We start from the raw sequence: 9,913 nt of genomic DNA, 5'->3' as shown, positions 1-9,913 counted from the left end.
ACAGAAAGGTGAATGTTTTTTGTTTTTTGTTTTTTTTTTCAGTACGCGGGCCTCTCACTGTTGTGGCCTCTCCCGTTGCGGATCACAGGCTCCGGACGCGCAGGCTCAGCAGCCATGGCTCACGGGCCCAGCCGCTCCGCAGCATGTGGGATCCTCCTGGATTGGGGCATGAACCCGCGTCCCCTGCATGGGCAGGCGGACTCTCAACCACTGCGCCACCAGGGAAGCCCAGTGAACGTAGTTTTAACATAGGAGGAGAGCAGTCTTCTTTCTCACACAAGCTCAATAATTTAAAGTGCCATTGAATGCTCTTTTAAAATTGTCTGAGAGTTAGAAACTGGTCTTCCAAGCTGTCTAAATTCAAATCCTGTCTTTGCCATTTTTTGACTCAGCAGTCTTATGTTCCAGCGATGTCTGTCCCAGTTCTTTCTCTAATGGGTTTTCTCTGTAATTGCACTGATGAGTTTAAGCGTGAAGACAGGCCAGCCTTAGAAAAGTGAGCCTGTGTTGTATGACTATGCAGCCGTCACTTGAAGTTAGATGGCAAAAGCAAGAGTATTCCCTCCAAATACATTCATTAGAATTAACTCTGAACTGGGAAGCTTGAAGGGACTGTGGCCTAGGATTTGGACATTGACACACTTATAATCATCAACACGATAGCATGAATTCATTTTATCATGTGATCTAATCATTGTCTTGGAAGGCAAAGAATGGGAACCTAAAAGACTAGAAGAAAGGAAAACTAAGTTTGGCTGATGAAGGAGAAAAGAAAGGAAAGCTAAATACATGAAGACAAAGTTATTTACACTCAAAATTTCAGCCATTCTAAATAGCGATTCTAGAGTATTTTTGAAAGAAAGCATAAATGTTTCCTTGCTACAATAGAATATGTACGACTAAAAAGCAAATGAATGTTTTTCCCTAGAGCTATGATGAAGTGCAATGTCCTTGTCTGTGTGTTGTGATTCTGTCCACTGCTGATTGTGTCTTATAAGTCTTTGTGCTTTCCTTAGTTTTAAAAGTGCTTGCAGTACTAAATACATCACGATGGTAGCTTTAAAATGTTATTTTTTAATATTATAGTATCATCTATTTTAATGTTAACCTAATAGTAAATCGATTGTAACTGTGAAGCAACATCTTAAAAAATAAATGCCATTGCAGACTTTCTCTGAGATTGCACATATTGTTCTGAGTATCTGCAGCAGTTGGAAAAGGTATTCAAACTGGCATATCAGAAGATGATATTTCTTTTATATGTTTTCAAAAATACCACTGAAATTAAAAATAAACTAATGAGGCTTATTTTCTTGTGTCTCAGAAATAGATTCTAAAGGCAAAAGGATAGGAAGAAGTGGAGGGGGAAAAGGAGAAGGAGAAGGAAAAAAGTAAGAGAAAGAGAAGGAGAAGAAAAGGAAGAGAAGGAAAAGAATCCAGATATATTGTGGGAAGTGACTTTATTCAAAGAAGTACATAATCTCCCCAGATGAATGCTTTGCATGCATATTTTGATGCCTTTATTTCAAATTTTACTTTATTATTCACATCATAATGTATAGGATGAATCTCTTTATAATTTTATCTCATTTGTCTTAAATGAGATACATAAAATACAAAGATACACTAAATTTTAAAAACACTTTGAATACAAAGATTCTCCATATCAGAACTAATAAAATTAAAAGTAATTTTTTAAAAAACATGACATTTCATTAAACTATTACTTAATTTCCTCTCTGTGTTGGTGTTATTACCAACAACCTTTGAGGGACTAACACCTTTATAATCTTTATTTCTGGTACTTGATTTCCCCCTTTATGTCATTCAATTACGTCTTTCACAATTCTAACCTCACATTTTAAAAATACACCATCAAGGAGAGTAGCAAAATATTTTTTGCATTCTTGACAGAGGTCTGAGGGACTGGCAAAGGATAGGACCAGAATTAACATCACACAGGATTTGACTCTGCCCCTGTGAAGAGCACTGAATGGGGTGGGAACACAAGCCTGTTTCAGGCTTTCTGTACTGGAAGTCAGCTCCACTTAGCTACCCACAGTTTCTACTTCTAAACCACAGCTTTCCCTTTTAGTGGGCACCAAGAACCATTGGTTGGAAGGTACTGGAGAATACTGGAGGAATACGGCCTCACCTGAAAACCCTGCTGACCTCTGGTGTGTTCAAACTCTGCCTCTGCCACTCACTAACTCCTGTACCTTCCTGAAAGTCAGTCAGTGTCTCTGCACTGCAGTTTTCAAATCGGGAGGAAGGGAAGAAGAGAGAAGAAAAAACTGTCTTACATGGTTGTTGTGAGACTTCACAAGAGTAAAATAGATAAAGCATTTAGCTCAATCCCTAGAGTTTTAAAATTATTAAATAAACGGTAACTATTTTAGCTCATAAGCCAAATGCTTTCCAGATATATTTTTTTAATCCACAGAAATAAAAATTAAGTAAAAATAAAATTCCATCAACAGAAGTATATGGGCAGGTAAATCCTGACATGCAGTTTTGTAGTTCTTTTAAATTAACCCTAAAAAAAAAAAAAAGATTTATGATTGGGGGCGCGAGGGGACAAGTGATATATGGGGTGGGGGAATCACTTTAGTAAGAATAAATATCCTTAAAGTTCATCTAAAGCAGATAGGGAGACTGAGGCCAAACGGAGATTATCACTCGCCCGCGGTCACAGGAGCGGTAGAACTGCGCTCTTCAGGGCCTCTACCTAACCTTTGCTGGAGACCCGCCCCACCTTTCTCCCCACCCAGGTGCCCTAGTTCAGAAGAGCACAGAGTCCTGAGCACCCCGCCTAAGCTCCAAAGTCAGGTCCGCCCCGAGGCTCAGCCCAAAGCTCAGCCTCCCCCGGGCTGTCCTAAGCGTCTTTGAACCGCACCGTGGAGTTCCACTAGGGAGGTTCTGCCTGGAGCATCTCGAGGGATGGGCTGACAAAAGAACGTAGAGGAAATGGAATAGGATGAGATTGGAGGGTCAGTAGTGTGGCAACGTCAGGATGAGGGTTAAATGCGCACAGGGAGTTTCGGAGGCGGCTGCCAGGGGTTCCGAAGGTGCTGTCTCCCAAGTCCGAGCGGGGCAGTCGGCATCCTCCCTCGTTCAAAAGTTCCAGGACAGGAATCGAAGTTCCTGCCGTTTGATTCCCAAGATTTTCCCAAACTGAAAGGAGGATCAGCAGAATAGACTCGTGTCACCACTCAGATTATCGTCGTCGTCTTCGTCATTTAAGATGGAATGAGACGTTGAGGGTAAAATAGGTAGTGAAAAATTCACTTTCAGACCTCGGGTCCCACGCCTCAGTCTCCCGGCGGTTCATCCTCCCTACCCTCCGCCCAGGTGCTAAAATTTTGCAATTTCAGGGAAAGAAAGATAGGAAAAAGATCAGAGAAAAAAAGACCGCGAGGCTTTTCGGGTTCTTTTTAGTATAGAGAATCGCTTAAATAGTTCAATTTTATTTTTTAAATAACTCCACACGTAAAATCTATAATTCTAGCCAAGAAAGAAACGTTAATAGCCGGGATCCGGGAGAGAAGGATTCAGCACCACCCTTGCGCGGAGCCCCGGCGTGGCTGCCGGCTCGGGGCCCCGGTTCCGGGAGCCCACCTGCTCTTTGGCCTCGGGGCTCACCAGGCCTTGGGCGCTCTGAGCCTGCGACCCCCTCTCCATCTAACATTCCAGACTCTAGATTTGTCCCACACACACACATTTCCCAAATAAACTGTTGGGGAGAGACAGTCGCTCCGATTCCCAGCGGGGCGGCGGAAGAGCGCGCGGGAGTTGGGGAGGAGGGGGGTTTGCCCTGCGTTTGGGTCTTTCCATCCCCACTAGCGGTCGGGAACCCGGGGGAGGACGAGCAATAAGAGGTGGCCACTCGCTGGCCAAGTTCTCGGAGGTTCTAGGGGCCAACTATTCAAGTTCATCCTTTTCTAAATCTTACTGGGAAAAGATCCAGAACACGAACCGTTTGAGAAGAGGGCGACCCCTTCAACAGCAGGAACGGGCTGCTAGGATACTGAAAACCGGGAAGTAAGCCCTGTCGCCTCTACCCTGGTGGAGAGGGTCCAGGGCGACGCCGAGCGCCCGAAGCTCGCTATTTTGACTCTCCAAGACAAGCCCGAGGCTGTTCCTCATCGGCGCCCACTTAGATGTTGGCTGAGGAGGGCTTCTGTGAGCGCCACCAGCAAAGGTGAATTTGGGCCTGAGACGGGGTCCCTGGGGGCCTGGTGGGCTCAGGTGCGCCCTTGGTAAGTGCCAGCTTACGGTGAGGAGATCCCTGGCTTGGCCTCTACTGGCAGGGCGAAAAGGGCTGCTACGTGGCCAAAGGTAAGTCCCCACATTGACAAGGGCCCAAGCCTGGCAGGACTCCGTTCTGGAGACTGCTCGAAGCCAGGTATATGTCCCCAACTTTGGCCTCAGTTGTGCGGTCGCCTGGCCAGCGGGCGGGAGCTCCGCTCTGAGCGCCCCAAGTGGTGCTGAGGGTTACTCGCGCCACTTCCCGGGGGCACAGAGGTTAAGCGAAGGGGGCAGGAACGCGAGTCGGTCCTTGCTTGGGGCGCTCCAAGTTTTCTTCTTATTTGATTCCCAAGTTGATGGGTTTTTCTCACCCCGGAGTTACAGGGAGCTCCTGGGGCGCAGTGGCGGAGAGGTCGAGGAAAACGCCTACCGACCGAAGCACCTCTGCTGTGCGGGTCACGTCTGGGAGTTCTAAAGTTGAGAATTGTTCTGTTTCCTGGTTACTTTACTGAAGAGATCATTTCTTAAACTATTACCATTCGCTTTTATCTATCAAAATCTATTATTTTATTGTTGTATTTTTGTTATAAGTTATATTTTATTTTGGAGACTTAAAATGCTTGTATTTCACTCAACCCGCTCTCAAGCCTTCCTCTCTGGCCTGAAGTGAAATCTTCTTCGGCCCCCATGGGGTCCCTTTCACCGCGCATTTCTCTCCCTGCTGGGGTTCAGTACCGCCACCACCCTGCTCCCCAGCACTGCAGTTTGACATCCTTGCTCGGAAGGTAGCTACTGCTGTACCCTGTGGCTGACATCCGACTCTGTACAGTCCCACTCACAGGGGCAAATTCACAGGGGACCCTCAACCTCTCTGGCCGAGAGAGGAGGGGATGGGCGGAGCTGAGCCCCCCACGGCCAGAGTCCACTGGGAAAGCCGGACACAGCCCTGCGGAGAGAGGCCTTACTCCTTCCTCAGCCTCAGGGCCTCTGCGACTTACTTCCAGGACACTTCCGAAGACACAGAGGGGAGAGGGGAAAGTTCGGAGAAATAACACTGTTCTCCTCCCCCGCCCAGTGCCCAGTTCTGCTCTTCCTTCCCCCGTGGTCCAAGCTTTACTCAGGAGTGACTGTCTCTCTGGCCCCGCTGTCCCTCCCTAGGACTGCTGTCCCCTGACAGAGGGCCCCAGACGCGCTTCCTGCCGTACGTGCCGGCGCCACCCGACTACCGCGCTCCAGGCACGGATTCTGTCACTGGCGGTGTGAAACCAGCCCCAGGCGGACTGTGCACACGGTTTGGGAAGAGGAAATGCCTCGGGTTCCCCAGATCCGCCTCCTGGTCCATAAGGACAGATTCGGGTACCCGATTAACAGCTTGGCACAGAGGGAGGCAGGACCCGCGACCTGCTGGAGGCTACCCTCGGGGGAGGGGATCATCCCCACTTTCCCGCTCCGAGCGACTCGTAACTCTGGCTTCAGCTCTCAGGGAAAGAGTGCCCCGGGGGTGGGGGGCGGAGAGAAAGGAGACTAAAAAAATCCTCAGATGCCTTAAGGGCGGGACCCCGGAGGAAGGGCCCGGGCAGCCACAGCGGTGGGCAAGGTTAGCTTAGCCACTGCCAGACGGCGGGACTCCGAGCTCCGAGGCGGTGGGATTTTATTGCGGCCTCTCCAGCTTCTGTGTTCTGCTGAGGTGTGCTCGGAATGGGGAAAGAGAAAATACAGACTTCCATTTATTCAGAAACGGGACGTTCGGTCTGAATTACCAAGGCCCACGTTTTGCTTTTGACGCACGCAGCGCGGGGACCATCTTTTCCAAAACAACTTCTGCACTAGTTTAGTAACTGATAAAATAAATGAAGGGGGTGGGGGGTTACAGGTCATTTTATCCTCCTGGCCTTTTTCTTTGTTTTTATTATGCGAAAAGGCTCTTATGTGTTATTGTTATTAGTTTCTCTGTGGTGTTGTCTTATTTGCCTGAAGGGTGTAAACTCAGAGGCATATGGGCTGTTCAACACATCATTTGTTCTCTTGCTTTCCTCTTGTTGAGCCAACTAAGCGTCTTCGTTATTTATTTTTATTCTTGAAAGCAGAAATAGGTGATAGGAGTACTGATGAACTTTGTTTACAGAAGCACATTCTGACTCCTTTCCCTGACTGGCTGAAGACCCCCGAAGCTTTGAAAGCCCTGCTTTCCTCACCAAAGTTCTTGGAGCCCATTTCTCAAACCCCTTCCATAGGCTCTCCCTCCGCTGCCGAAAAGAACGGTAAATAACTGTGTGTGTGTGTGTGTGTGTGTGTGTGTGTGCGCGCGCGCGCGCGCGCGCGTGTTTTTAACCGCGTTTGGTTTAGATTTCAGATACACCAGAAGAGCTAAGGCCCTCGCTCGACATCAGTGCTGAGGGACTTTTCTCCCTTAATATGGGGACTAATGTCACTCCTCGTCGCTGGATTCCGAGGAGACACCAGGCATCCACGCAGGCAGAAGTTTTCTCGGCTACCGAGCCCCACGGGCAGACTCGCCCGAGCTGCATATCCCCTCGTGTCCACTAGAGGGCACTGGCCCCTCGCGGCTCGCGGCGCGGCCGGCCGCCTCCCGCTCCTCCAGCTCAAATTAGCCGCGCGTTAATTAACACCCGAGTCCATCAAGGCGAGTTCCTCGGTACGGTACTCCAGCAGGGCTTATATAGGCAATCCAAACCCAGCCAAAGCAAACCTCCCCAAACCCAACACTTCCAGCATGTCCAAAATGGGAGACAGGCGCCTGAGTAACCCGGGCCAAGGTATAGTGCCATCACGCTTTAACTTTTGTTCGGTGGGAATTGCTAAATTACTGTGAAGATAGCGTTCTCCGCAAGCGCAGGCTCGGCGGGACCGGCTCTGCGCGCCAGCTATTGGAGGCTGGGCAGCGCGCGTTCTTGCCCCTCCAGCCCACTGATCCTCTGGGCAGATTTCTCCAACTCGGTAGCCACCGGGGAGAGGGGCCCATGTCTACACCGTCTTAGGGGCACACGAATGTAAAGGAATATTTATTTAGGGTGTAGAGTACCAAAAAAAAAAAAATGTCCAGATGTCTTTGAAATCGGTAGAGGAAAGAAACAGAAACGACGACGTTTCTCATGCCTATTGATTCTGTCTGGGGAAGTGGGGATGGGGGACATTGAGAAGGACGCAAGGAAATCAGTCGATCCTGGTGATTTTAACCCGCTAGGGAGGGGGAGCCTGCCGATGTCCAGGGAAGGTCCCTGCTTTTTGCTGAGTGAGCGTGGTTTTGTTTTTGTTTTTGAAAGATCCACACGGAACTTGAGGTCTAGCTTCCCCCCCACCCCAACCAAAGCCCAAAAAGCATTTTCCACTATGAACTAGGGAGACTTGAGTCATGTCCCCAGGGGCTCAACTAAATCCCTAAGAACGGTATGAAAGGAAGCCCGGGTTTATTCCAATAGCAGTATCCAAGTTCTTGATATTTATAAACCGCCACGACAAATTCCTTTGACACTGTGTCCTGGTGGGTGGAAGCGTCACCTGAGGAGCTTGTAATTCTTTTGTAGAAAACTCTCGGAAACATTAATACAAGTTCTGACAGAGGAGTTTACACTGTCCGAGGTCTTTTGCCTTAGCTGGGGAGCAGGAGGTTTGGGGAGGAGGATTGTGGATATCCTAGCAGTTTGGGGACTCATCTTTTTTCACGGAGGCATTGGTGCAGACCCCAAAGATCTGGACAGTCAGGTCTTTGGGAGCCAGGATTCAGTGCTTTAACCACCGTTTGCCCCAACTGCTCATCTATAGGTAAAAGATACCGACGCGCCCTCATTGCCGGATAGGGTTTCTCTTGGGTTGGTTTAGTGATGGCCGATTAATGAAGCCACCGTCCGCCTTCAGGGTAAACTGGTATCCCATCAGGCCCCGCCTTGAGTACCTCCAAGATGGGCATGAATAGTACCCAGGAGGCGAGAGCGGGCCGCGAGTGAGGGCCCCACAGCAGGTGAGTAGCCCGCGTCTAATGAGGCTGGAGGGGGCGCCCCAGGGAGCCCACCCTAGCCTGGAGCAGCAAGGGGCGTCGGATGTCCTCTGAGGACTCGGGATCCTCAAAACCGCGGCTTTGCCTTTTTCGCGCCCCGGATGTACTGGGGAGCCACCCTTGAAGGCTCCCCTCCAGGATCCGGCCCCCGCCTTTCCCCCAGACCGAGGCGCCGCCCTCCAGCCCGAAATTCGTTCCTCTTCCCCTTGGCCTCTGGCCGGGGCGCTGCCGAGCCCCAGTTCCAGGCCCGAGGCCGCCAGCACCGGATCTAGCTCCAGCACCGCACAGGTGTCAGCTTGAGCTGGCATTATGTAATGGATTTGGCAGCCCGGACTCTAACCAAACGGAATTAAGGAGGGTGGAGTTTTCTCTTTTCCTTTTTCTGTTGACTACGGCTGGTATCAGGTGTACTTGATCCGCGGCAGCAGGTGTTTTTTTTGCAGGAAAAGACCAAAAGGAATGGCGGTCCAGGTCAAGGCGCTCCCAGAGAGGGACCCGAGGCCGGCCTGGGGGCTGGGACGAGCCTCCAGCGCCTCCTTCCCTAGGCGCTCACCTGAAGTCGCCCGCCGCAGCTTCGCGTGGCCTGAAGTCCAGGCGCAAGGGGCGTGGGGCTGGTTGCTCCTGCTCGCTCTCTGTTTTGTGGCCAAAGTCCTTCGTGTAGAAACAGTGGGGTTCCACCCCATGACTATTCGACTTTTATTAGCCTACCAATCCCCTTGCAAGTGTGGCTGAGTGTGAATTAGGACGCAAAATCAGAAGATTCTAGGTAAAATACCTTGGCAGGCAACAGGGAGCTCCGCCTTTATCTGGGTAGTTTTGCCTGAGAGCAGCTTCCGCCGGCACAGGTCTCTAAAAATCATCCAGAAAGAGCCAGTTCGGGACCCTTTCTAAGATACAAGACCATGGGACTCTTGCTCAGAGTTTTAAAAAACATTTTACCAATTTTGGTAAGCTGTAGAGGGAGTTTAATACAGTCCGCCTCCATTTTATTAGACAGAAACGAAAGAAAATTTAGGATTGGTGGCATCTCCCTCCCCAAGCCTTCAGTTTACTTGTGGACACCAAATAGTTGCCTTCATGGAATTCGATGCTAAGGGCTGGTCTGAACCCTTAGAGACCTAAGGAAAGGTTTGAGACTTAAAAGCCAAATGCTCAATTTTGGGGAGTGGGCTTAATTTTGGATGATAAAATGAGGCATGTTTAAGTGACCAACTCTAAGGCTAAACTTGAATCTGTGTGTTTAGTCCCGACAGCACTGATTCATATTAAAAGTGATAAGAAGGTTAAAAACAAAGGCTTGGAGAGTTGTGACGGCAAATGTGAAGAGGCTGGGCGTCCAAGTGGTTATTTACAGGAGATTTACAGGGGAGTTGGGATAAGTGTCCCAACTCCTTAATTCCTGACTGATGCGTTCAGCCAGAAACTCACATTCATAAAGACTTGAGTTGCAACTCCAGAAATGAAGATATGTCTCTTTCTCTGGAGTAGCTCCCATTTATTAGATAAAGCTACCAGGTAAAGCGGACAGACCCTTTACACTGATATTTACATGGCCCCAAAGTGCCCCTGTATCTCTGTGTTGTTAATTGTAGCAGGACCCCAGCAGTGACTACCTATAAATGAGATTTTAGAAAATCTATTAAAAGATAA

The 9,913-nt window shown here is 49.2% G+C and overlaps 1 long non-coding RNA gene across 1 annotated transcript; it reads left to right on the top strand.

The window, feature by feature from the left end:
* Nucleotides 1–4,215: 4,215 nt before the first annotated feature.
* On the top strand, nucleotides 4,216–7,590 carry LOC137221476 (uncharacterized). Its single transcript, XR_010942026.1, has 2 exons — nucleotides 4,216–6,509; nucleotides 6,595–7,590. It is a non-coding gene; the product is annotated as an uncharacterized lncRNA (long non-coding RNA).
* Nucleotides 7,591–9,913: the final 2,323 nt, after the last annotated feature.

This window comes from Pseudorca crassidens, chromosome 3 (assembly GCF_039906515.1).
Source record: "Pseudorca crassidens isolate mPseCra1 chromosome 3, mPseCra1.hap1, whole genome shotgun sequence".
Taxonomy (NCBI): domain Eukaryota; kingdom Metazoa; phylum Chordata; class Mammalia; order Artiodactyla; family Delphinidae; genus Pseudorca; species Pseudorca crassidens.
The sequence above is the reverse complement of the archived record's forward strand: the minus strand, read 5'-3'. Positions and strand labels throughout refer to the sequence as shown.